This window comes from Triturus cristatus, chromosome 3_1, assembly GCF_964204655.1.
Source record: "Triturus cristatus chromosome 3_1, aTriCri1.1, whole genome shotgun sequence".
In the NCBI taxonomy this organism is placed as follows: domain Eukaryota; kingdom Metazoa; phylum Chordata; class Amphibia; order Caudata; family Salamandridae; genus Triturus; species Triturus cristatus.
In genome coordinates, this window is record NC_140583.1 from 525,190,188 (window position 1) to 525,216,250 (window position 26,063).

Consider the following 26,063-nt stretch of genomic DNA (forward strand, 5'->3'; position numbering starts at 1 on the left):
AAAAATATTTAGTTTTATTCATTTTATTTACGTATTTGCAACTTTATGTGGCGTAGATCAATCATAGTCAATGTCAGAGAGCTTTAAAATACAGCACGCAATATACATACATTGCTAGCACAGCTATTGTGGCACATTCGCAATGAGGAGAAATTGTGCATTTTTTAAGACACTTTTTTAGCATAGAGTCATAAGGCAGTGATTTGTAGGGAGGGATTGAATTTCAAGATTTTAAGCACTTTTACCAGGCTTCTCCCGTTGTAGCAAAGGCTTTTCTGTTGCTTCTGTCGGCCCCAATATAAGATTACATCTATTACAACAAAGATGCTTATGCAACTATTGTGGCTCATAATAAAATCTATAAATTGTGCATAATGGAGGCTGACTGCTATTGCAGATGCAGCACAGGGTTATTGCACATGTTGATGGAATGCCAGAGAGCTAAGGAAATTTTGGTGCTATTTTTTAGATGCAACTTGATTACATATAGGTGGCTAGACAAACAAGAATTGGGAAATTTGTAATGCATACCAGACCTATAAGGTCTTGAAAAATTATATTTTTGCAGTAAGAGAAAACCAGTGTATATAAGTAGATTAGGATCATTCCTAGAATTCTAAATGCTCAACGTATCAAATTGTTAAGCGCCAAGTGGTGGTGCAGCGGCGGTGGTCCAGCCATCGAAACACGAATGCTCCGACCACCCTATTAGGATTTTGGAAACACAAGGAGATGATGAGCGGATCGCTGAAACTTTTCAGACACTCACAATCAGTAACAGATCTGGGTTGAATCCATCACCGTTCTTTAGCTCACTTCGCCACCCAAGTTTTGACCGAGCCTTATGCAAATCAGTCTTGACCCTGAACCAGAAATAAGCATCCTGGGACCAGTTTTGGGGTAACACCCCTCATCAGCCAGGCTAGCTTGAATCCAGATGCAAAGTGAGCAAGGAACCCACTTCTGGGCATACCCTGCCAACTTAGGGCGAACAAAGCAAACACAAGAAGATGATGAAAAGAGCGCTGAAACTTCTCCGACACTCACCCCCGGTTGCAGATCTGGGTTGAAACCATCATCGTTCTTTAGTTCACTTCGCCACCCCAGTTCTGTCCCAGCCATATGGAAATCAGTCTTGACCCTGTGACTCATGGGAACAGCCCAGCTCGAACTGCCAAGCCAGGCCTTCCCTGGACTGGAAACAAGCATCCTGGAACTGGTTTTGGGGTAACACCCCTCATCAGCCAGGCTAGCTTGAATCCAGTGGCAAAGTGAGCAAGGGACCCACGTGTGGGCATGCCCTGCCAACTTAGGGCGAACTAAGCAAATACAAGGAGATGATGGATGGTGCACTGAAACTTTTCAGACACTCACCCGTCACAGATCTGTGTTGAATCCATCATCGTTTTTTAGGTTACTGCGCAACCCCAGTTCCAACCCAGCCATATGCAAATCAGTCTTGACCATGTGCCTCATGGGAACAGTCCAGACCGATTTGCCAAGCCAGGTCTTCTCTGGACCGGAAGCAAGCATCCTGGGACCGGTTTCAAGGTAACGCCCCTCATCAGCCAGACTAGCTTAAATCCAGTGGCAAAGTGAGCATGGTACCCACGTCTGGGCATAGCTTGCCAACCTAGGGCAAACAAAGCAAACACAAGGAGATGATGTAAGGAGCTCTAAAACTTTTCAGACACTCATCCCCAGTCACAGATCTGGGTTGAATCCATCATCATTCGTATAGCTCACTTTGCCACCCCAGTTCAAACCCAGCCATATGTAAATCAGTCTTGACCCTGTGCCTCATGGGAATAGTCCAGACCAAACTATCAAGCCAGGTCTTCCCTGGACTGGAAACAAGCATCCTGGGACCGGTTTCGTGGTAACACCCCTCATTAGCGAGACTAGCTTGAATCCAGTGGCAAAGTGAGCAAGGGACCCAAGTCTGGGCAAACCCTGCCAACTTAGGGCGAACAAAGCAAACATTAGGAGATGATGGACGGAGTGCTTAAACTTTCAGACACTCACCCCCAGTCAAAGATCTGGGCTGAATCCATCATCGTTCATTAGCTCACTTTGCCACCCCAGTTCAGGCCCAGCCAAAAGCAAATTAGTTTTGACCTTGTGCCTCCTAGGAACAGTCCAGACCGAACTGCCAAGCCAGGTCTACCCTGGACAGGAAACAAGCATCCTGGGACCGGTTTCGTGGTAGCACCCCTTATCAGCCATGCTAGATTGAATTCAGTGGCAAAGTGAGAAAGGGGCATACCCTTCCAACTTAGTGCAAACAAAGCAAACACAAGGAGATGATGGACGGAGCGCAGAAACTTTTCAGATACTCACTCCCAGTCACAGATCTGGGTTGAATCCATCATCGTTCTTTAGCTCACTTTGCCACCCCAGTTCAAACCCAGCCATTTGGAAATTAGTCTTGACCCTGGGCCTCATGGGAACAGTCCAGACCGAACTGCCAAGCCAGGTCTTCACTTGTCCACAAATCAAGACTGGGAACAAGCATTATTGAACTGGTTTCGGGGCAACACCCCTCATCAGCCAAGCTAGCTTGAATCCAGTGGCAAAGTGAGCAAGCGACCCACGTCTGGGCATACCCTGCCAACCTAGGCCGAACAAAGCAAACACAAGAAGATGATAGAAGGAGCGCTGAAACTTCTCAGACACTCACCCCCAGGCACAGATCTGGGTTGAATGCATCTTTGTTCTTTAGCTCACTTCGCCACCCCAGTTCAGTCCCAGCCATATGGAAATCAGTCTTGACCCTGTGCCTCATGGGAACAGTCCAGATCGAACTGCCAAGCCAGGCCTTCCCTGGACTGGAAACAAGCATCCTGGGACTGGTTTTGGGGTAACACTCCTCATCAGCCAGGTTAGCTTGAATCCATTGTTTCAATAAGAACAGAATTGTTTGTTTTGCTAGTTACTTTGGCGCCGTTTGATGAATCTGCTCATAATCTTCAAAATTAGGATGATGCTTACTTCAGCTGACATCCTGAATTTCAAGGGGACCCATCAAGCAGGGGCTGAGAAAAAGGGGGGTCTATCCATTATTAGCATGTCCACCATGGGGATTCCTGGAACTTGAATGTTTCTCTCAGTTGTGCCAAGGAACACTTTTGTTTAAATTGCGCTCGGATTTCGTTGTTAGCTCGATCTCTCAGGTGGACATAAAAAGTGTATTTTGTCTCATCAGGTATTTGTCCGGCTTGACGCAGTAGGAAGCGTTCGTAGTCAGGATTTGCTAATGATTTGAAGTGTGCCATTAGAGAATGTTTCGGCATGCCAAATATGAATGGTGGTCCGGCTTCTATGACTGGTTTTCCCAACATGTGTATAGCTGCCTTTTCAAGTGCAGAGACATAGGACGTTGCCTGTCATCGTCTAATGGCACAGCCGCAAACTAGGTCTCCAGGAGCTCCACCCATTCTTTCCACTTTGCAGCTTGAGCAGACAGGGGACCATAAACTAGAAAAGATTCTGCCGGGTATGGCTGTCATGGTGTCTTCTCCAGGTCGTCAGGGTGGTTTCATAGATGAACGTTGACACACGCTATCCCCCCCTTCGACAAGTAACCAGCCGGAGCACAGCCACCACCACAAAGCGCAGAACACAGTGGGATGCCCGTGAAAGTGGAAGATGGCTAGTGCTATCGAACATAAAAAAGGTTTATTCTGTACAGGGGCAACATATCTGTCAATAGCCGTGGCACCTGGTGACAGTCAGATACTCTATGTTATGTTTTGCTATTCATTGTTACTCCTACACTGGCACATTGATCCCCAGGATGTAGCAAGCATCGAAAGCTATTCTTAAGCTTTGCAACTTAATGGAGAGAAGTTGTCAAACCTTACCTACACATAGAATCAAAACACAGACATAGTAGTAAAAGTAAAGATCCATAGACAAGTTAGAAATACTGTGCATCAGTGTAATGGTGAATGCCCCACTTCTGTACACAAAACATTAACTATACTCTGGACACCTCGCCCAAAACATACCTCGCCCATCGCGTTATGTACTCATTTCCACTAAACAAAAGTAAGCCTTATCCATGCTTCACTTTTGCTGTGTGGCTAGTTAGGAACAGATAATTGTGGAAGTCTGCATTCCTCTGTGACAGTGGAAGAGTAGCTCATACACCATCTGGCCTTTTTGATGTACAGCTGGAGTGGACTGAAATTACCTTGCCACTGCATATCAATATTTCAGGCAAAATGGTAGGTTATACTACATGGACACCAATGACTTCCAGTGGGACCTCTGGCAGGACTGGCCTCTTATCAGCAGAAGATGAACTTGCACTGTTCGTTCTAGAGTCACTCTTCAACTCAATAACTGTGTACTGTGAGCATGATTTGGGGCTGGTCGGTCTGATGACCCACCTGCATGAGCCTTTTCAGCGAGTGACATCGGAGTTCAATCAGTCTGGCCTCAGTAGGAGAACGGCATGAGCTAAATTAAAAGACAATTCGTTTGGAAAAACTGAGCAAAGAAGTAGAATTAAAAGTGTCGGGTGCTCAGCCATGACTCCTAACTAAAGTTAAGTTTGGGTTCTGGAAATAACATTCTTCTGGGCGGACACTACCAAGACATCGTGTAATCAAACGCGAGGAAGAAGCAGGAAGATTAATCCTAGGGTGTAGATACGGGTGAAAAAAAACAGAATACAGGAATGTCTATATTTTCATGTGTCTCAAATGACCATTTAGTGGAATTAAGGCCTTGCATTTTGTGCTGTAGAGCCGCAAAGGTGTGTCAAATAGTGATTCAACAAGGTAGAAGTAATATCGAGGTAGGGTGGTTGTCATGAAGGCATTAACACGCAGCTTGGCACCATCGTGTTGCAAAACCGGTTTTTTAAAGGTGAAGAATTAAGCATTAAATTGTTTGTGAGACGGAAAATGAAAGAAAAGATTTATCTGAGTCAGCAGCTCTTGGCGGCTTCTTTCCTTCCACTCATCGCTTTCTTAATCTCTTTATATTTCTTATATCTCTTTCCTCTCGCTACCTTTTCTCACTCTTTTCTTTTTCCGTATTCTCTTTCTTCTTCTCCTACTTTTCTTTTTCTTTCTCCTTATCTTGTTTCATATGAACAATTTTCTATTCTTCACGTTTCTGTTTTTTATATTTCTTGCATTGTGTTACTGTAACTCTGTAATGAATTGATGTATGCAATTGCAAATAAAAAAACCTAACCATAATAAAAGCTGTCAGCAGATCTAACAAGAAAATGAGCTTGAGATTGGTTGCATAAGTTGTTATCTGAGTTCAACCAATGAGTAAGAACCTTGTTTCCTTACACTTCACTTTAATAATCCTCATTGATGGAAATAGAAGTTTAAAAGGCAGTGGTTGTTGTTGTGTTTTATTGTAGTTTCTCTACGTAGAGAAAATATATTCATTTAAGTGTATACACCCAGATGTGAGTGGCTCAAGGATATTTTTAACATACAGCACAAACACATACAAAGCTTACCATTATGCATCATAGTGCTGGGGGTCAGTGACTGATTCACTTACCAGGACAACAACAGCTGATGATTACATAGGAAAAGGCAGTGTTTCACCAGCTTTCTAAGCTATATTAGTAATGTGAGAAACAAAGAAACTAAGAAAGATACATTTTCACTTGCCACTTAGTTATGCAGGTTGTAAGGCGGGATGGGAATTGGTTGCAGAAGGTTTGCTGAGCAATGAAAAGTGTATTGGATTTGACACAATTAAGTGCACAGAGCCAAAACATGGGTCTGAACAGCAAAGCCTGCAAAGCTTTTCTGAAAGTCAGAAGCGAATATAAAGAGTTATCTTGGGGGAATGGTTGTTTAATTGCAGCTCAAACACTGAGAATAAGCAAACTCCTGTTTTGAACTTTTGATGACTCCTGAGGCAGGACAGACGGGAGGAGAATGTGGGAAGAATGAGTGTTTCGAACAGATATTTAAAAATGAATAATCTTGTTCCAGAGATAGAAGGAAGCAGTATTATCCAGGAATTTGAGGGAGTGGGCACAGGATTGTGTGCCTCGTCCAGACTCAACATGGTAACCCGCGAGGCTCTTAAGGAAGTTCTACATGGGATACCTTCTTTTGAAAGTTACAACCAGCCATATGGCTGCATTTTGGACGGAGTACCTTGGTTGAGCTTTCATGTGTTCTTCCGATCCCTCTAGCATGGCCTCTGCATTACCAGGGCCGTCCTGCTCTGAGCCAGCACAGAGAAGCATGGAAATTGCCTGACAGGTTACCTCTCAACTCATTGACCAATAGCTCCCACCAGAGAAGCCTACTGACAGCTAGAGGTAAGTGTCTGAAATGTCCACCTCCAGCTGTCAAGGATTGTTGAAGGGCTTCCCATGATAAGCCTTCTTGAGCACTCTATGTCAAAAAACAAGTTTCACACTGTTAAACCCTGATGGATGTGCTCTCTTGTAGTAGCAGTAGATGTTAATAGAGTGGTACACTAACGCACCACTCTTTAAAAATGCATTTACATTGCTGTGCCACAGAGAGGCATAATTCTCCTTTGTGCCGATATGCTTATGTTGCATCTCCACATCTGTGTGCAATCAAGCATCAGCTAAGCCAAAAGGTCATGACTGTGCAAGAGCTATTGGCTTTGCCAAAGTGTTTTAGCCATGTTGTACACCAGCATGGCTGCTGTTCAGCATGGCTAAAGGTTAGTGGTGCAGACGAAGGTCATGTAGAGTGGAGTGGCATAGAATGGAGTGGCTAAGAGTGGAGTAAAGTTGCAAACAGTGGAGTAGAGTGGCGAAGAGTGGAGTGTCATAGAGTGTAGTAGAGTTGTAGCGTATAGTAGGGTGGAGTGGAGTGCAGTGGTGTAGAGTCAGTTGTGGAGTGGTGTAGAGTAAGAGTCATAGAGTGAAGCAGAGTCATTGAGTGGAGTAGAGTCATAGAGTGGAGTGGCTTAGAGTGAATTGGCATAGAGTGGAGTGGTATAGAGTGGCATAGAGTGGAGTAGAGTGGAGAAGAGTGGAGCAGAGTGGCGAAGAGTGGGGTGTCCTAGAGTGGCATGGGCAGGAGTGTCTAGGAGTAGAGTAGAGTGGAGGGGCATAGAATGGAGGTTCGTATAGTGGAGCGTAGGAAAGCAGAGAGTTATAGAGAGATGTAGAGTATAGTGTTGAGGACTGTCATAGAGTGGAGTACTGTTGTAGAATGTAGTAGAGGGGCATAGAGTGGAGTAGTGTATATTGGGATGGAGTGGAGTAGAGTGGCGAAGAGTGGAGTGCCATTGATTGGATTGCAGTGGAGCATTGAGGTGTAGAGTAGAGTGGAGGAGTGTAGAGTGGAATAAAGTGGCATAGAGTGGAGTACATTATAGAGTAGAGTGATTGTGGAGCAAGGTAGAGGGTTGTAAAGTCATAGAGTGGAATAGAGTCACAGAGTGGAGTGACATAGAATGGAATAGAGTCGTGGATTGGGGTAGAGTCATAGATTGGAGTGGAAATCTTGGCATGAGGTTAGATTAATCTCTTTCCATGAACGATCAAGTTAGTGCCACCAGTGGTATCTGTTTTGATACCATGAAGCTTTTTTAAAAAGCCCTTCCGTGGCATCCAGATACCGCTAGGAAGACTCTTGTCCAGGCTCTTATCACCAATCGCCTGGACTATGAGAATGCCCTGCTGATCTCAGTAAACAACACTCTGCTGTCCAAACTGCAGGTGGTCCCTCTCACTCGCTTTCCTACCCGATGCTGAGGAAGCTTCTTTTGTTGCCTATTAGGAAGCATGTCATTTTTAAACTCTGCTGTTTGACACACAAAGCACTCCACAAGTCTCTGCCAGCCGATTTGTGTTCTTGACTAAATCTCTACCTTCCTTTAAGATGTCTGGGATCTTCGTACAAGACACTTTTATTGATCCTCATAACCATATCTCAAGATATGGGGGCACATCTTTCTCTTACACAGCCCCATATTGGTGAAATAAACTCCCTCTTAGCCTTCGCTCTTGCCCAGATTTCATCTTTTAAATTTCCTCCATTTCTTTTCTTCTGCAGCGTAGTGCCAAGATACTCCTCCAGGAGTGAGTCATTTGTGATATCAAATGACCAAATTAATGAAAATAAATAAATAAATGTAACAGATTAAAGTAGCGTGGCCTAGAGTGAAGTGGTGTAGGGTGGAGTGGCATAGAGTGGAGTAAAGTTGAGTATCATACAGTGGAGGGCATAGAGAGGAGGGGTGTAGAGTGGAGTAAAGTGTTGTAGAGTGGAGTAGAGTAGATTGCCATAGAGTGAAGTGCCATACAGTGGAGTGGTGTAGCGTAGAGTGGAGTAAAGTGTCATAGAGTGGAGTGGCGCAGCAAAGAGTGGCGCCGGGTAAAGTGATGTAGCATAGAGTGTCACAGGGTGGAGTGGAATTGAGTGGCATAGAGTGTTGTGGAGAGTCGTAGAGATGAGTGGCATAGAGTGGAGTGTTGCAGTGTGTGCTGGCATAATGTTGTGGAGTGAAGAGGCATAGAGTATCAACGAGTGGAGTGTGGTAGAGTAGACTAGTGGAGTGTGGTGGAGATGGTTGTTGTTTTGTGGAGTAGAATGTCATCGAGTGGAGTGTCATAGAGTGGAGTGGCATAGTGTGGAGTATGCATGATATGGTAATGCACCGCCATTACAGACAACACCTTTTCAATTGAAATTACCATTACATTTGCACATGCAGTTTTACTGATAAAACTGTAGAGTACACAAACAATACTGTGTGGAAATGGCATCACCTATTGTACTGATTTGTTTTGATCGTATTAAAATATCTGTTTCCACCACACGTCTGAATTATGAAAAAAATGTGCTTCATTTGTGCTTTCTGGCATATTATGAAATATTTGCACAGTTCATTTACAGCTATTTAAATATTGTTGTGTGCTAGGGAAACACCTTTTTTTCCCCAGTACCAGCAAGATTGTCAAATAAATCCTCTCACTTAGAAGTCAAAGAAAAAAAGTAAACACCAAGCTCCCTTGGAAGACAGAGCCTGCCATTCGACCTCTGTCCTTGATCACACATCACGTGCGACAAGATAAGAACAAAATTTAAAGGCCTTTATACTGAAAGTGAGGACTCAAGGAACAATTGTGAACAAGCTTTGCTCCTCTGGAGGGACCAAGACATGCTGGACAGCGTAAATGAATAACGTCAGCAAATACAAAGCCAGAAAATATGAATTATAAACCACAAAACCAATGGCAAGCTTCCCAGGGAAGCTTTCAGAATGCCCACAAGAAGTCTTTTTGCAACCAAACAGCTGAGCTGTCTGGTGGGCTTTGCCCTAACAAACAGGGTGCTGACTTGAGCTGTCTATCAGAAGGATAACACTGTTTCGTTTGTGGTTGATAATCATTCACTCCACCACATACCTCTATACTGGCCTTCTTTAGTGGTAAGGTACCAGAATTTCATAACCCCCTCATTGTCTGACAGCAGTACTGTGTACTGAATATCAGTTACAAACATATTGCCTCATGAGAGTTAGTAAAAAAAAACCTACAACCAATGGAGCAATATTTTTGTAAAAGACACAATATTTCTGTTAGACAATAATTTTGCTAGCGATGTTTTGACAACCAATACTTTGTAGCATCATCGAGGATTCCTGAGTTTTACTCCGACTGATTGAGTTAGAAAAATAAAGTTCTTGGAAAACTTTTTTAAATGCACTGAGATGTCCCTCCCCTGGGCCACTCCGATCATCGGGTTAAAGCTGTGTGATCTTGACCAAATTCGCCACATTGTCCCGAAATTATCATCTCCACTGTCAGAGGGGCCTACTTCTGATAACTGTAAATTAATACACGTTCTAAGACCCTAATTAATTTTTAATTCTGTTTCATGCTATGGAAATTTTCAGATATTTTCAGCAATCAATTTCAGGTGGCTATGTATGAAGGCAACAACGTGCACATAGCTACACTCTCTTTTTTATTACATTTAATATATTGTAAGTAATTATACAATGCATTTTATCATGCAGCAATTGTTATTCGATGAAATACCAACCATAAACAGATCAGCATTTACCTAGATGAAATAAAAAGTAACAAAAAGGCAACTAGGAAATGCACAGTGGGAAACCACAATAGAAAATGTTTTTGTAGTATAATATATATGGATCGATGAAGCACTTTTCACCTAGCTTCCAGAAGGTTTTGAACATAATCTGAACACAGTCTCAACATAGTCTAAAGAGGTAATAGAAAGACGTTTGGCAGGTAAATGGAGGAAGTCTAAGAGGAAAGAGAGGGCTGTTGTGGTAAATGCTTTAGGCAACCTTATTAAATCAGAAAACAAAAAAGGAAGGAATTTCTGAGCATCTGACCAAGAAACGATTAGAAATGTCATAGCAACATATAATATTGACGCTTGGAACTGCCCCTGGATAGAAACCATGTACACAGAATAAAAATAATTCTAATATATTTAGAGTTAACAGGGACATTTCAATTCAGTAATCATGGCAAAATATCTTCTTCAATGGACGTCAATGCACCAAAATACAGGGGGTGACATAAATTACATGATGCTGCCTTTGCTGCCACCAATGGCATCGCAGAAGTGATGGCATATGAATCCTGACCCTGTGACATCCCAAGAAGTGGTCTGCAATCAAATATGGTGTCGCCCTCTAACCCTGGGGACGTGAGTAGTACATTAAACAACAAAGACAAATGGCTCCCCCGGAGAGCTACAAGCCTATGCTCCCATGGCAACTTTTAAAAAAAGATACAGCATATACAATTAGATGTATGTTCAATTCATTGATTACTTTAGAAAAGTACATAGGAAAACGTCCACAGAAGTGCTCCAAAGAAAAAGGCAAAGTGAAAGTGGTTTGTGGCAAAGTTCAATATCGGTTCACAAGCAACATTTTTCAAAATGTTGCTGAAAATTGAGCAAGCAGAGGGGAGCCGACGCTGTAACTGCAATGGTATTTCATCACAGATGTGCTGTAACGGTGTAGTGCTATGCAGATTAGGAGTTAATGGTTCTCTGCAATATCCTGATGGTTACAGGATTGTCTGGACATATCATTGTTCCTTGTTCTGATGAAGACCCCTTGACAATCAGTTTTAGGGTTGAAACATTGACGCACGTCTTTGTTGCCTGTTACTATATTGTTCTATTGTACAGTGAAATTTATGTACATGGGTTCTGTGCTATTAGAAATATATCAGTCATCAGTGCATTATCTTTTACAAATATTGATTGCACGCCGATAATCACCTTTGTCACAAACCAAGTTCATTGTGCTGTTTTCTTTGGAGCACCATTTGGACATTTACTCTCCCCGAGGAAGCCATTTGTGTATCACATGAAGTGGAGTCACAATACCGCTGACTCGGTGAAATAACACTAATTGACAATTTGTAATTAAAATCCTAAATAATTGCAAGATTAAACGGCATGCAAACTAGTATTGAAAAAAATACATAAAAATTAAAAAAGCAGGTAAAGGGTTATTTCAGTTAGCACACACACACAATAACTACAGCACAGCCATGATATGCCTTATTTTCTGCCATCATATGCCTTGGGTGCAGAGTTGATATTCCATAGTTGCAGCCATCATATACCGAGATTTAGTTATTATAAATCAGAGAGTCATCACATACTAAATCACAGCATCAAATGCCGAGATGTAGCACCTCACTCGTAGGCACAGCCTTACATACCAAGGTACACCTTCAAATGCCCCATTTCAGCCTCAAGTGACAAAAAACTGTCACAGAGCCAAGCCCAAGTGCCCAGTCCAAACTAAGCTTCCATCACACAAATATTGGGCTCCACGTGGGCAGTCAGTTGAGCTGGAACCATTTTCACATCAGGGGCGGGGACTGACTATTGGTAGCAACTCGATAAAAACAGGAATAAAAACAAAGACACCTCTCACCAAACAAATGAGTATACCAACTGAGCCATACTATTTCAACTTGGAATTCTCAAAGACATTTTGAAAGCATTGGTTCCTGTGGAACATTTTGAGTAAATGTGTCCTAAATATAAGGGTTAAATTGGGACAGGTGTTGTCAATTGTAGTAATACAACAAAACAAAGCGCAGGTCTCTGCTGCCTTGGCAATTTAAATAAGGCCATCAACTGATTGCTTGCTATGGAGAAATTACTTCAGTTTAATATTGACAACAATGAGATTATACTCAGAATATATACAAAGCCATATATCAACACATTGTATCAAAAAGTGCTCCAAGAAATTGTGCAGTTATGGTGAATAGGTTAATTAGTGTGTAATTGCTATATGCAATGCATATATACAAAGCCAGTGGCTGGCTATTTAAAGTGCTCCCTTGAATATGGTTGCACCCACCGTGGTTTATAGGGGACCAGGGTGAGACTCATTGATGAAGTATGGCACCAATAGGATGTGTGAGGGTTGTGGTAAATATTTAAATTACCTGTACTATTTTTTTATGCGGTAAAGTCTAGTAAGAATAACTCAGTCAAAATAAGAGGCAGAATCCGTGGTATTAGAGGTTCTGAAAAGGGCTTTATTCCTTACAAAGGAATTATAGTTCGAACTAGGCAATCATATTCCATCACCACGAAGGTTCAGGAAGGGATCAGCAATACATTATTGACAAGTAACAATATTTATATGAAAAGCATTGCATTAGGACAGATGCAGGAGGCGTAACAGCTGATAATACAGATAAGAAATACACATACGTAATGAAAAATAGGCGTAATACTAGAAACGTCATTTAAAATGATGTCACAAGTGGGTGGATCCATAAGAGAATCCTGCAGTGCCAGCAGAAATATTTGACAGAGATGCGCGCGCAGCCGCATGACGTGTGATTGACGTGCAACTAGAGGGTGAAGGGGAATTGACATTTAGCTCTACATATGGAGACAGAAGTCTGGGGTGTCAGGACAACCTAGTCCTAAATCATATCTAATATCTTGTGTTTAAGGAACCATATTATCTGGAAGGAAAGGTCTTCTCGGACAGATCCTATTCTATACTGACTGTTAGTGCGTGTACAAGCGTCTATGTGTCTACATGAGATGCGAGGGGGCAAGAATCTTCCATGGGCCTACGAATTACTTGCATAAAGACAGCGAGGCCGGGCCCTTTGCTCGGTAGCTAGAAGGATGTTTACCTAAACTACTAGACAGGAATGTATTGGATGAGGAGCGGAGCAGATAATTTTGAAGGCTGAATACAGTTTTTGGCAGGCAACAGGCCGCGTCAGGCACCGCTAGCCGCGCAGGGAGTAAGACAAAGTTCATGGACACGGATGCAGGTCCAAGCTGGAGCATTTCAGAGGCAGAAACAGAAAAAGGCTTGATGGCAGAATTCAGGGCCTACTCGCCTTAACTACAAAACTAGAAAAGTGAACCACATAAAGTCGGTGGCCTTTCATACTTAGGAATGGAATATTCGACCCATTCATGGCGGATCTGAAAGAGGGCATGTTGACGTTGGACGCACATGTATTTGCGTCTTCATAGCTGGAACTGGAGGGAACATACATGTACTTATAGCATGTACATGGAGCCGTTGGGGTCTAAGATAGGGGACACAATTGACCATAAAAATTCATATTTCCACATTCCCTCCTTGTCCCCTACGGACCCTCATGAAATATCCATCTTCATCAATCCATCAATCTGTTCATATAGCATCATTTGTTCTTCTTTCTTCTTCCGGGATCTTGGATGAAAATTTGAAGGCGGGATACACGATGTGGCACACAGACCACAAATCGCTGGCCCACATTGTAGACACAAGCAGCAACTGAATAGTATGAGAAAGCCAATACCTAGGAAGGATAGGATCCTCCATCCCCAGGTTGACAACACGCTCCAGAACCAACCGGACCAAGTCCAGGTGCCTGGATTCTGGTGTATCTGGCTTACGATCTTATGAAGTCGAGTTATGGCTTTATATACTGACGGCGCGTTTTCTGGTATGAAAACACAGCAACTTGATCCGATGACCCTACAAGCTCCGCCCCTATCGGCCAGAATGACGTCAAGGACAAGACGATTTTGGAGAACAACGATCCGCATCGCAGACTGCTCCTCCGTTAAGTTGCCCAAAGCGGAAGTAGTTTCATTCACTACTGCTTCAAGGGTTCTAGTTAATCTACGTATCAGCTTACTATTGGTGACTGTACCTATGTAGGGAAAGAAACCTTTATTGAAATCTGTGTATTTCTCCCATGCTGTTTCAGTGTAGTCGACAATCGGGAGGTCTCTTTGCTGTCAATTGTGTACTAAATGGGTGTTCCTATGATAATCAGGCGGGGCTAGGAAAACAGGTGGCAGAAGGAATGCAATGTAACAGGTACCATCCCAATCTAGGGGTAGGCGTATGTATGCGGTGTGACCACAGATGAAGTAGGAGTGACGGGAAGCTCTAAATGTAGATTTGCCTTTATCACTGAATTCTATTACAGTGGTACATTTACTATGGCCCATGTGTATTGAACCATTCTTTCTTACACATAATTCGCCTCTAACTGGAAATACTGACATAGCGGGCAAGATCGGTGTAGCTTCGGATTCAATATTCAGGATCATAAGATTAAGTGTAAAGTTACCTAATCCATATACTTCATTTTCTAGATCAGTTCCTGTTCTTTTGGGAAGTCCCTCCTTGTTAGGGTAGCAGACTTTAAGTAAAACTAGGTTCAGGTTTCCCCATACCCAATTGTCTTGGTAAACTACTGTATTTGAATCTAGGGAATTAATCAAACTAAACCATGCTCCACAGGAGCCATTGTGTGTGAATGGATACGGAAAGAGGGGCAGAACTCCCTTGTATTTCTGATAGGGAGGGAGTCGGCCACATATCCAACAATTTGTAGCATTGCTGGTCTGATGAGAATGATGTAACATACTAATGAATGTGTTGTTGCGCAGCGCAAATCTATAGGACAACTCATGTGGGGGTAATTCACTAAAAGAATGTTCGGCAGTAGCATTGAAAACATGCTTGGAGATAGGGTAATACATGTGTAATAATATACCGGAGATAATAATCAGAAGACTTAAAAAAAACATAATTAACAATGTCACTATGCAGTGACTACGAAGTGATTTATAGTACGCATGTGTCCTGAGCTGTTTCTGTCCATTTTTCTCTCTATTTCGGTCTAGAGGATACATGTCAGAGACAAATTCAACCGATTCACCTTGGAGAGGACTTAAACAATCAAATTGTCTGACTTGCTAGACCTTAGTTTCAGTTTATAGGTTTCACTCTTGGTTTGTTCAACCAGGGGTAATTTTGAATCAGTCTGTGAGGGAATGCAGGGCTGAGGGTTCACGTCGGACGGTAGTCCATAACATTTTTTGATGTGGCTCGAGTGCAACCACCCTTTACGTCCCTCAATCTTCACGGCTGTCCTTGTGGTCAACAAGACGAGCTTCGGCGACTGCCACCGAGGCTCCAGCTGGCTCCTCCTGTCAAAATTCCTCACAAACACGAGGTCCCCCGGAACCACGTCGTGGGGCTTCACCTCAGTGTTGTCGGGAAAAGCTGCAGCTACCTGTGAACGACAAGATTGTAGTGCAGACATCAAGGAAGCCAGGTAATCTGTCAGCATATTACAATCAACATCAGTTATTTTACGAGGTATAGGCGTCCCCCACATATTTGGCGGTCTACCGAAGATCACCTCATACGGAGATAGCCCTGTTCGAGAGTGTGCTACCATTCTCATGTAAAAGAGCGCAACTGGTAAAGCTACTATCCAGTCGACACCTTTTTCTCTACATACTTTGGACAGTCTAATTTTCAGAGTTTGATTATGTCGTTCCACGAGACCTGCTGCCTCGGGATGTCGGACACAGTGGAATTTCCATTGGTAGCCTAACAGAAGTGAAACATTTTTCATTAGTTCGGATGAGAACGGCTGGCCATTATCTGAGTACACGATACGGGGCAAACCATACCGTGGGAAGAATTCTCGAACTAACTGCTTGGCAGTGGTCGGGGCAGTGTAATCTGAGACGGGATACGCCTCTGTCCACCGGGAAAGAGCGCATACAACTACGAGGACATATTTGAATCCTCGACAACGTTCCATCTGGATATAATCCATCTGGAGGACTTCAAAAGGGTGATCGGGGGGTTGAAATCCACCCTGGTCTACAGGTACGCCTTTTCCTGGATTGAACTGACAACAAATCATACAGGTACGTACTTTCTGTTTAGCGGCTGCTCGTAAGTGTTTATTAAACCAAATGTGTTGAATACTGTCTAGCATAGCTTTCTCTCCTAGGTGCGCTGGACTATGTATTGTGTTAATGATGACCTGAACCATTGAGTCGGGGAGAAACCATATAGATTTTCCCTTCGTCATCCATCCTTGATCCGTTTGGATCCCTCCTAATTCAGTCCATTTCTTTATTTCTTCTGGTGTAGCATGTGTCTGTATGTCAATTACATCAAGGGCGGGATCCTTAACTGTCATGCAGTGTGTTGGTGTCGGAACTATTGTCTTTGTCGTGTCAATTAGACGAGTCTGATTCTGAGCAGTCTGTTTAGCTGTTCTGTCAGCTAGGTCATTACCCTGAGAAATAATGTCAGTCACTTTTGTATGGGCTTTACACTTCATAATTGATATTGCAGTAGGCAGATGTATTGCATCTAACAGAGCTTGAATAAGGGGACCGTGCTGGATGTGGGCACCGTGAGAAGTTAAATAACCTCTCTCTCGCCACAGCACGCCGAAGTCATGGACGACCCCGAATGCATAACTTGAATCTGTGTATATGTTGACTTTCTTATTTTTGGCTTGAATACAGGCTTGTGTCAGAGCGATGAGCTCTGCTGCTTGAGCTGACAAGGTATCGATACAATTTGTTTCAATAATTTCAGTGTCTGTTGTGACTGCATAAGCGGCCACTAATTCTCCTGTATTTATTCTCATGCATGAACCATCTACATACAATGTCAGGTCTGGGTCTGATAATGGAATATCTGTCAAGTCTTGTCTGGGTTTCGTTGTAATAGTAATGACTTCAATACAATCATGTGCCAATGGGTCTGTTCCATTTAATGGCAAAAGTGTGGCAGGATTTAATGTACTACAGCGTCTGATTTCTATGTATGGCTGGAATAATGTTAATTCGTAACCCGTCAGTCTTGCTATAGTCAAGTGTTGTGTTTGGGTCCGGTTCAGGAGAACCTCTACTGCGTGTGGTACTTGTACTGTCAATTGATGTCCTAACACTATGGCGTCGCTTTGTCTGATTGCTAAAGCTGTTGCTGCGACTGATTTCAGGCACGCAGGAAGAGCCTGAGCTACGGGATCTAATGTACTAGAAAAATAAGCACATGGCTTGTGTGATCCTGCTTGTTCCTGCGTGAGTACTGACAAAGCAGTACCTTCACGTTCTGTAACAAAAAGTGTAAAACGTTTGCTGTAACATGGCGTTGCTAAAACAGGTGCTTGGCATAAAGCTTTCTTTAAGCTTTCAAAAGCTTGTGTATGTTCCTGAGTCCAAGGGAGGACAGTCGGTGTCGCTGCCTCCTGTGTTGTTAACTGAATGAGTGGTTTAGCTAAAAATGCATATTGGGGAATCCACTGCCTACAGTACGAAGTGAGGCCTATGAAGGCCCGTACCTCCTTTTGTGTCTTGGGTGGTGGCATGTTTACAATTAACTGGATGCGATCAGGTGTGAGCTGTCTCCCCCATTTGGACAGCAAGTGCCCTAGGTACACAACTTGCTGTACACAGAATTGTAGTTTCGAAGGGGACACTTTGTGCCCCTTGTCGGCTAAGAAATGTAAAACCGTCAGTGATGCTTTTTCACATTCAGGTTCGCTTCGCGCGGTGATCAGCAGATCATCGACGTATTGAAGCAGGGCAGTGTTAGCTGGCATGTGAATACTGTCAAGTTCTCTTTTCAGTGCTTGGCTATAGATGCTGGGGCTTTCTGTGAATCCTTGAGGTGCGCGTGTGAATTTAAAACTTCGTCCATTTAAACTGAATCCGAACAAATATTGGCTTTCCGGATCGATTGGGACGCTAAAGAAAGCGTTCTTGAGATCAATTACAGTAAAGAACGTTGCTTCTGAATCTATGGCCGTTAATAATGAAGAGATATCTGGGACCACGGGGTATTGTGGTACAATGCATTTATTTAATTCTCGCAGATCAATAACTAATCGATATACTGGTGGTGCTTTTGGATCGGTTCGTTTAAGAATCGGAATTATCGGGGAATTACATATATTGCAGTCGGTTTCTACAACCACTCCTTGTGCGATGAGCTCGTCAATGATTTGCAGTAAAGCCACAACAGCATCTGGCGGTAATTTGTATTGTCGTATTCGTGGTAGTACCACTCCTGTTTTGAGTGTGACTCGATATGGTGTAATGTGCATACAACCTACATCAGTGGGGCCTTGTGCCCATAAATGTGCAGGTAGATTCTGTAACCGGTGATCCATGTCTCTAGACACGTAGTGACCTTTAAAGTCACGCAAAAATAGTCGTACTCCTTCCGGAGAACAACATATTACAGCTCCTAGAGCCTTCAATGTTTTTATACCTAACAAGTTTTCTGGACATGATTTCGTAAGTAATAGATCTGTAGTCCGTGTTAATGGACCGACTGTAAATGCAAGTGGTTGCGATACTTCGTTAACAGTAGGCTTTCCCGAAAAACCAAGGGAAATATTTTGTGAGCCTGAGAGGGGTACCCCTGGGACTTCGCTGTGACGGATAGTGGTTCTGCTTGCCCCTGTATCGAGTAGAAACTTTCTATCTTTCCCTAATAACTGACTTTGTACATAAGGACCTTCTTGATCTACTGGAACCTCAATAAGGGGTAAGCCAACTTCCCTCTCTAGGCTATTTCATGTGTAGCGCTGATACTCTGGATAGTCATTTTGTGCATACTGGTACATCTGTTGTGTCGTGTTTTGTGTTGCAGCAATAGGCTGTGGCTGTTGTTGTAATTGTTGTTGTGGTTGTGGTGCGGTCTGTTGTACAGCTGGCATATGCTGTATATTCTGAGGTGCTTGTTGTTGGATCTGATCCTGTCTAGGCGGACGTGGTCTCTCTTTCGTTATACCCGTAGAGATATTATGTTTCAGAACTGCGCAATCGTGTATATAATGACCTGGCTGTTTACAATAGTTGCATGTCCCTCTAACAGGACCTACTGAATCATTGGACTGTGTCATACCCTTTTTATGACTGTCAGCTGGAACTGACTGAGCAACAAGCATTTTCATTTTCGTGTCCTTCATACGTCTTTGTTCATGTTCTTGTTCTTCCCTAATTCTATTGTGATGATATTGTAACATTTGTAACATCTGTGACGGTGTGTTTCCTTGCCAGGTACTCTCGAATTTTAGTACTCTACTCTTGACTTGGGGCAGGGAATTCTCAACTAATTTTGTCACAAACAGATGTGGATACGATTCACTGCTTGCTTTTATGCCACTATTAATACCAAAACATTTTTCAAATCGGGAATAGAAATCACTAGTGTCTTCATCTTGTTTTTGTTTACATGCTGAGATTGCACCCCAGTCTTCCTTTTTCGTAGTTAATAAACGTGGTAGTACCTGCACTAGTAATCCTGGTAATGCTGTAGTCCTTTCCCCAAGCCCTGAACCTGCAGCTCGGGCCTTTTCTTCATTTTCTAATACTGTCCAATCTATCTTTTGGTCTCCCACCTCCCATTCCTTTTCTTTGAGTTTCTCGTAAATACCGGCGGGTAATAGGACTTTTAGTATTTTCATAAGGTCCGGGTAAGTATACTCTCCCAGGAGTAACATGTCTTTTATCTCACGGTGGAAACCTGCTGGGTCTTTGTCATGACTAGGTACTACTTTCTTCATCTCTAATAATTCAATTTTAGTTATGGGCGCGTACACAAATACGCGTTTAAGAATATTGTCCTCACCTCTGACTGGGTGCACTTCGCGTAAGGGATTCTGTCTGTCTATGTGATACGTTTTTCTTTCCAACTTGGGGGGAACTGAAACATGTTCCGGGCATACGAAGACAATGTACTGGTGTCGATATTCTAGAATTTCCTTAATTAAATCAGTACCTGAACCTTTCCATTTATTCGTGAGTAATTCTATCAGTATATCAGGTAGGGGACCGGGATCAGAGTGTTGGCTTCTATATAATATAACCAGATGTTGTATCATGTATATACCAGCTAAACGCTGTTCGTCTGTGGTAAGATTCAAAAACGTGTGTGCTAGCACATCATCACTGTATTTTTCAAAACTGTCAGCCCATTGTACTGCTGACCTGGCTAATTCTTGTTCATCCATAGAATCGAGCATATGATACCCCCTTTGGTCTCGGAGTAATTTATCAGCAGCCTGGAATAAGTGTTCAGGGGACTTCATATTCAACATAGGGGCTTGAAAATGTCTGTTACATTCTGGACGTATCGGGCGTATCGGGTCATTAAAGTATCGGATATTGTTACAAGGTCTTCCCCTACCTACATAGGCTATCGTTTCTAATTGTCCTGTGGGCATTTCTGATTCTTCCTCCTCCTCTCCCTCTGACTCAGTTTTGTCTGCCTCTAATCTGGCTTTATGTATTCGTTCTACTTCTTTGCAGATCTTTCGGCACATAACTACTATACATGTCTGTTTATCGTGTTTTCCCTCGGATATATTCTGACCCCATCGGGTAAGTACTTGCATTTCATCCTGGTCTACCTCGGACCTATCTCTGTCTCGGATCACGCAGTTTATGAAGAAACGTAACAGTTGTCTCTGTATATCCACTTTCTGGTATTCCATGGCTTCGTCAATACTTTCAGGGCCTTGCCCTGTTTGGACAAAGCGATATATATTGTCTAAATGTTTAATCATTCCTGGTAGCGTCGTTAAATATAGTGAAGCTCGTCGTATACGTAGTGATGATAGCAGCATTCTATCATTTTTACCGGGCACTGGATCATATCTACAATCTACAAGTTGTTCCTTAAACATGTTGGATGTTGCTATTTGGGGTGTACGTTGGTTTGCTAAATCTCTAAGAGATGATTTACTTCGTGATGGTGGCGTAGCAAAAATTGCTGTCGCACCTTCTGAGGTGCTAGGCACAAAAGGATTTGTGGGGTGTAAGGTAGAGACTGTGGATGCAGGAAAAGCGGTGGAAACAGATGGTCCTGTTGGATTGTGCGGAGGAGTTTGTTGTTGCGGAGGTGGGGGTGGATGATCTCGGCGTTGAGCACCATCGACAGGTGGCGTGTGTGGTGGACCATTAACATATTCTGGAGCTTCATCGTCTAAATAAGAGGAAAGGAAAATATCTTTTGCGGTCTTGGGATGTGCTTTAGTCGGGAGTAATGGGAGTGGCAAATCTTTCGGTATTTCCGGGGTGGCCTTAGGTAAACCTTCGGCCAAAAGAGGATACATACCATTCATAAGAGTGTTTCGTTGTCTGTCTACTTGTTCTGTTTTTACTCGGATACCTTCTTTAACTAATACGTTTTCTCGGGCTCTATTTGAGTTCTCCCTACTTTTCTCTTCCAGTCTGAGCGCTTTCTCTGTGCGCCTATGCGATTCTTTACGCCATAACTCAATAGCATCTTTCTGTGACTGTCTGGCTTTCCTTTTCCATAATTCTTCTTCTATTCTCATGATGCAATCTGCATCCCATGTCCCAGCTGCGGGCCACCTCTGACTTTCTGCTAGATCCTTGGTGTAGTCCACCCATAAGTCAAGATATAATACGGCATCTAGGCCATGTTTATGATACATAAAATACCCTGGAGTGTCCCTAGGTGGAATGGGAACAGCTTCTTCGAGTACTCCTTTTCTAGTTTTGATCTGTCTTAATTTTGAAAAGAACGGCATCTTCAAACCTTGTTACTTGGTTCTTACTCGAACTGGATTTGAACACAATTAATACGATAAACACAATATAGAACACTCATTCATACCACAATTTTTGGACACAGTAAAACATTTAACATTTAACATTTAACTTTTGACGAACAATGATAATTAGAAGAAAACTAGTTACTGACATAATACTAATACTAGATAATACTGAATTATATACATGAACATACTGGATATACTGCTAAACAGTACAGATACACTGCTAAAACAGTGCAGACCGGATCTGTGTACCCAAACCCGTCAGGACCGGCACAAATTAATGTGCACGTCTAACTGCCTCCCCAGCAACGGTACTCACCGGGTAGCACGGAACGGAAGGCCTCGGAACTGAACTGAACTGGACCGGACTGGACTCGACTCGACTCGGAACTTCGAAACCTGGTGGGCCTCTGTATACCTCGGATCTTGCTCTCTCAGCTAGGCTCTGGTCGGGATACTTCGCACTTCTCACCGCCTCGTCTGGGTGTTGATCGCAGCCTCAGTCACCCCCGCTTGGTCGGAGGGAGATACAGGAAATCCTGTGGGTACGCGTTGTTGTCCGTCCGGCTGTGGCAGGAGACCGGGCCTGCAACGCACCTCCGGCGCGTGAGATGAGAAAGTGTCCCTGTTCGGGCGCCAATTTATGTGGTAAATATTTAAATTACCTGTACTATTTTTTTATGCGGTAAAGTCTAGTAAGAATAACTCAGTCAAAATAAGAGGCAGAATCCGTGGTATTAGAGGTTCTGAAAAGGGCTTTATTCCTTACAAAGGAATTATAGTTCGAACTAGGCAATCATATTCCATCACCACGAAGGTTCAGGAAGGGATCAGCAATACATTATTGACAAGTAACAATATTTATATGAAAAGCATTGCATTAGGACAGATGCAGGAGGCGTAACAGCTGATAATACAGATAAGAAATACACATACGTAATGAAAAATAGGCGTAATACTAGAAACGTCATTTAAAATGATTTCACAAGTGGGTGGATCCATAAGAGAATCCTGCAGTGCCAGCAGAAATATTTGACAGAGATGCGCGCGCAGCCGCATGACGTGTGATTGACGTGCAACTAGAGGGTGAAGGGGAATTGACATTTAGCTCTACATATGGAGACAGAAGTCTGGGGTGTCAGGACAACCTAGTCCTAAATCATATCTAATATCTTGTGTTTAAGGAACCATATTATCTGGAAGGAAAGGTCTTCTCGGACAGATCCTATTCTATACTGACTGTTAGTGCGTGTACAAGCGTCTATGTGTCTACATGAGATGCGAGGGGGCAAGAATCTTCCATGGGCCTACGAATTACTTGCATAAAGACAGCGAGGCCGGGCCCTTTGCTCGGTAGCTAGAAGGATGTTTACCTAAACTACTAGACAGGAATGTATTGGATGAGGAGCGGAGCAGATAATTTTGAAGGCTGAATACAGTTTTTGGCAGGCAACAGGCCGCGTCAGGCACCGCTAGCCGCGCAGGGAGTAAGACAAAGTTCATGGACACGGATGCAGGTCCAAGCTGGAGCATTTCAGAGGCAGAAACAGAAAAAGGCTTGATGGCAGAATTCAGGGCCTACTCGCCTTAACTACAAAACTAGAAAAGTGAACCACATAAAGTCGGTGGCCTTTCATACTTAGGAATGGAATATTCGACCCATTCATGGCGGATCTGAAAGAGGGCATGTTGACGTTGGACGCACATGTATTTGCGTCTTCATAGCTGGAACTGGAGGGAACATACATGTACTTATAGCATGTACATGGAGCCGTTGGGGTCTAAGATAGGGGACACAATTGACCATAAAAATTCATATTTCCACAGGGTGCATGAAAAACCATTTTAGGTTTTCTCCTTCCTGGAAGAATAAGTTCTGAACTAAGCCTAGGCTCGGTCATAAGGGTGGAAGGATACCTAAGTGTTCAACTAGTCTATAGTTAAGATATTCTTTATAATAGATGTATATCTGTTTTTACTGCCAGAAGGGTTTACTGCATTCCCTTTTAAATAGCGCTCTCAGACGCATTATGTTTACTCACTAATTTCTAATTATCCATCGGGAAAATGAATATCCATATTTTAGCAAGAAATTGTGCTTGTGTGGTTTCCAGTGCAAATGTTTTTAGGGGGTATGTGGTGCCTAGAGGCCATACTCACTTACAGCGAGGGCAGCCGGGTGGCAAGAGTCTTTAAATAATAACATAAATACTGGCCTTTGGTCACACAATTGGTGAACCAGTTTGCAGCCCATACATGAATAAGTAATTTTTGAAAAAACTTTCATACCTAGGGTGGCAATGGAAGACCTTTGAAATATGTATGTACATTTACAGTCCATGGACAGGGTCTGCAGAACACAAAAGAAGAACATTCTAAAATGAAAAGACTACTTTAAGCTAGGTCCGTTGTACGGTGCACAACCTGCAGTGTCGCAGCGAAAAGTGTACACACTGCATGAACAAGCACTAAGGATTGAGCATAAAGGGTATTACCGCCTGCTATGCGGTAAGCATAGTTTTCCTTCTTACAATAGCTACAATGCACTTCCTGGTGGATCATCATCACACCCTTTTTTCACCTACATACATTTCAATTTTAAAGGCCACACCGGTTTGAAACCCTCATGGATGAGTAGTCTTGCTATATAAACCATGATTGATTGACAGTCCAACATTGGTCGTCGACCTCTGAGGGCAGTTTTCAGTTGCCCTGGGAGTAGATGTATGCCATGTAATTTTCAATGCCTTTCCCTGTCTGTGTCCACAAAGGCAAATCAATTTTATTGTAGAAGCACTTATTTGACTGTCCCTTCTGCATGTGCCCTGGTTAAACATACCCAGCTTCGACACAGTCTAATCAAATCCTTTTTGGCACAGGCTCCATAGACGTGACCAACAGCCCATGGACCCAAAAATGACTGACTGAGCACTCATGATCATTGACTAATAAATAGATGAATAGTTCAGAGTCAAATTTTGAAGTGTTTGACACAGTGGCGTCACTAGGGTTGGTGTCACCCGGTGCGGGTAACTCATGGTGTCACCCCCTCACGACTTACCGCATGGACCTCCTCCGCTCCGAGTCCGCCAGTTGACACAGTTGGCAAATAACGGGACCATACAGAATCCTTAGTAACGTTTGTAAATGTAGGTCCTATATTTACAAAATGTGCCTGTTAACAACAGTGTGATAATGACTCATTAATCAGGTTGTACAGTGGGCTACCTGCTAGTCAACAGTTTATTGGAATTTATAATATCATAGGTATGGTACGTTTTACTTGTGTGGTGTTCCCACTATCCAGCAACACGATATATCAGTGGTCGAAGTGGGGGAAAAAAAGTAGGGGAACTGTGGGCGGAGAATCAGAGGGCGGGAATAACCCAAGGATTGGATCAGTGGGCAGAGCCAGAGGCGTGGCCAGAATGCGCAAACATCCCAATTTTTTGTATTTGTTTGGTTTCACTGCCCAGTTTTATCAACCAATGGATACACATGATTATTTAAGGTTATAATGAGTTATTGACAGTAAAATGTATTCACAAAGTGGGATATGCTTCTAATCACAGAATGTCCCCAAATACGATAAAATGTGAAAGCACAAGCCATTTGTCTCCGAGCCATGGAGTTTCTGTCATCAGCACTTCTCCCTTTTCCAAAACAGCAGTTCAAACATGAATGGCTAAAAATCCTAGCTTGCAAATGTTTTCTAAATAATAATGGCTCTGCCATATTTGACTCATAATGCAAGATCTGCAGCATGATCTGACCATTTAAACTAATAAATTGTTTGCAGCTCAAACGTATCAAAAGTTAATAAAAAATGTGACTTGTGTTGCTGCGGAGTAGATGACAGTTAATAGCTCACTGTTCTATGTTAGGATTTTAACTTATAAACTGCAAGTAACAAAAGGATCTCTCTGACAAAAGCAGTAGCCCACTGGCCTATTTACATTATGTGCACTTTGTGATCTGCATGGTACATGTTCTTTGCAGCAGGTACATTAGCCTGCCCGCAAGACTGGAGGTGAACTTCAGTATGAATAGTGGTGGACAAGCCTTGAAGGTTAACCTACACTTGTCATGCTAGGGTCCACCTGCTGGTGCTAAGACACCAGGGCTTCTAAGGTCTTGCGAAGCCTTCTAAGGTCTAGCATGAGATAGTGCTCTCTCAGGAGAGTGG

The 26,063-nt window shown here is 43.0% G+C and overlaps 1 protein-coding gene across 2 annotated transcripts in view; it reads right to left on the bottom strand.

Moving 5' to 3' along the window:
- RHCG (Rh family C glycoprotein) overlaps positions 1-26,063 on the bottom strand; it is a 339,386-nt gene that overhangs the window by 191,144 nt on the left and 122,179 nt on the right. The gene's annotated exons all lie outside the window — the stretch shown is intronic.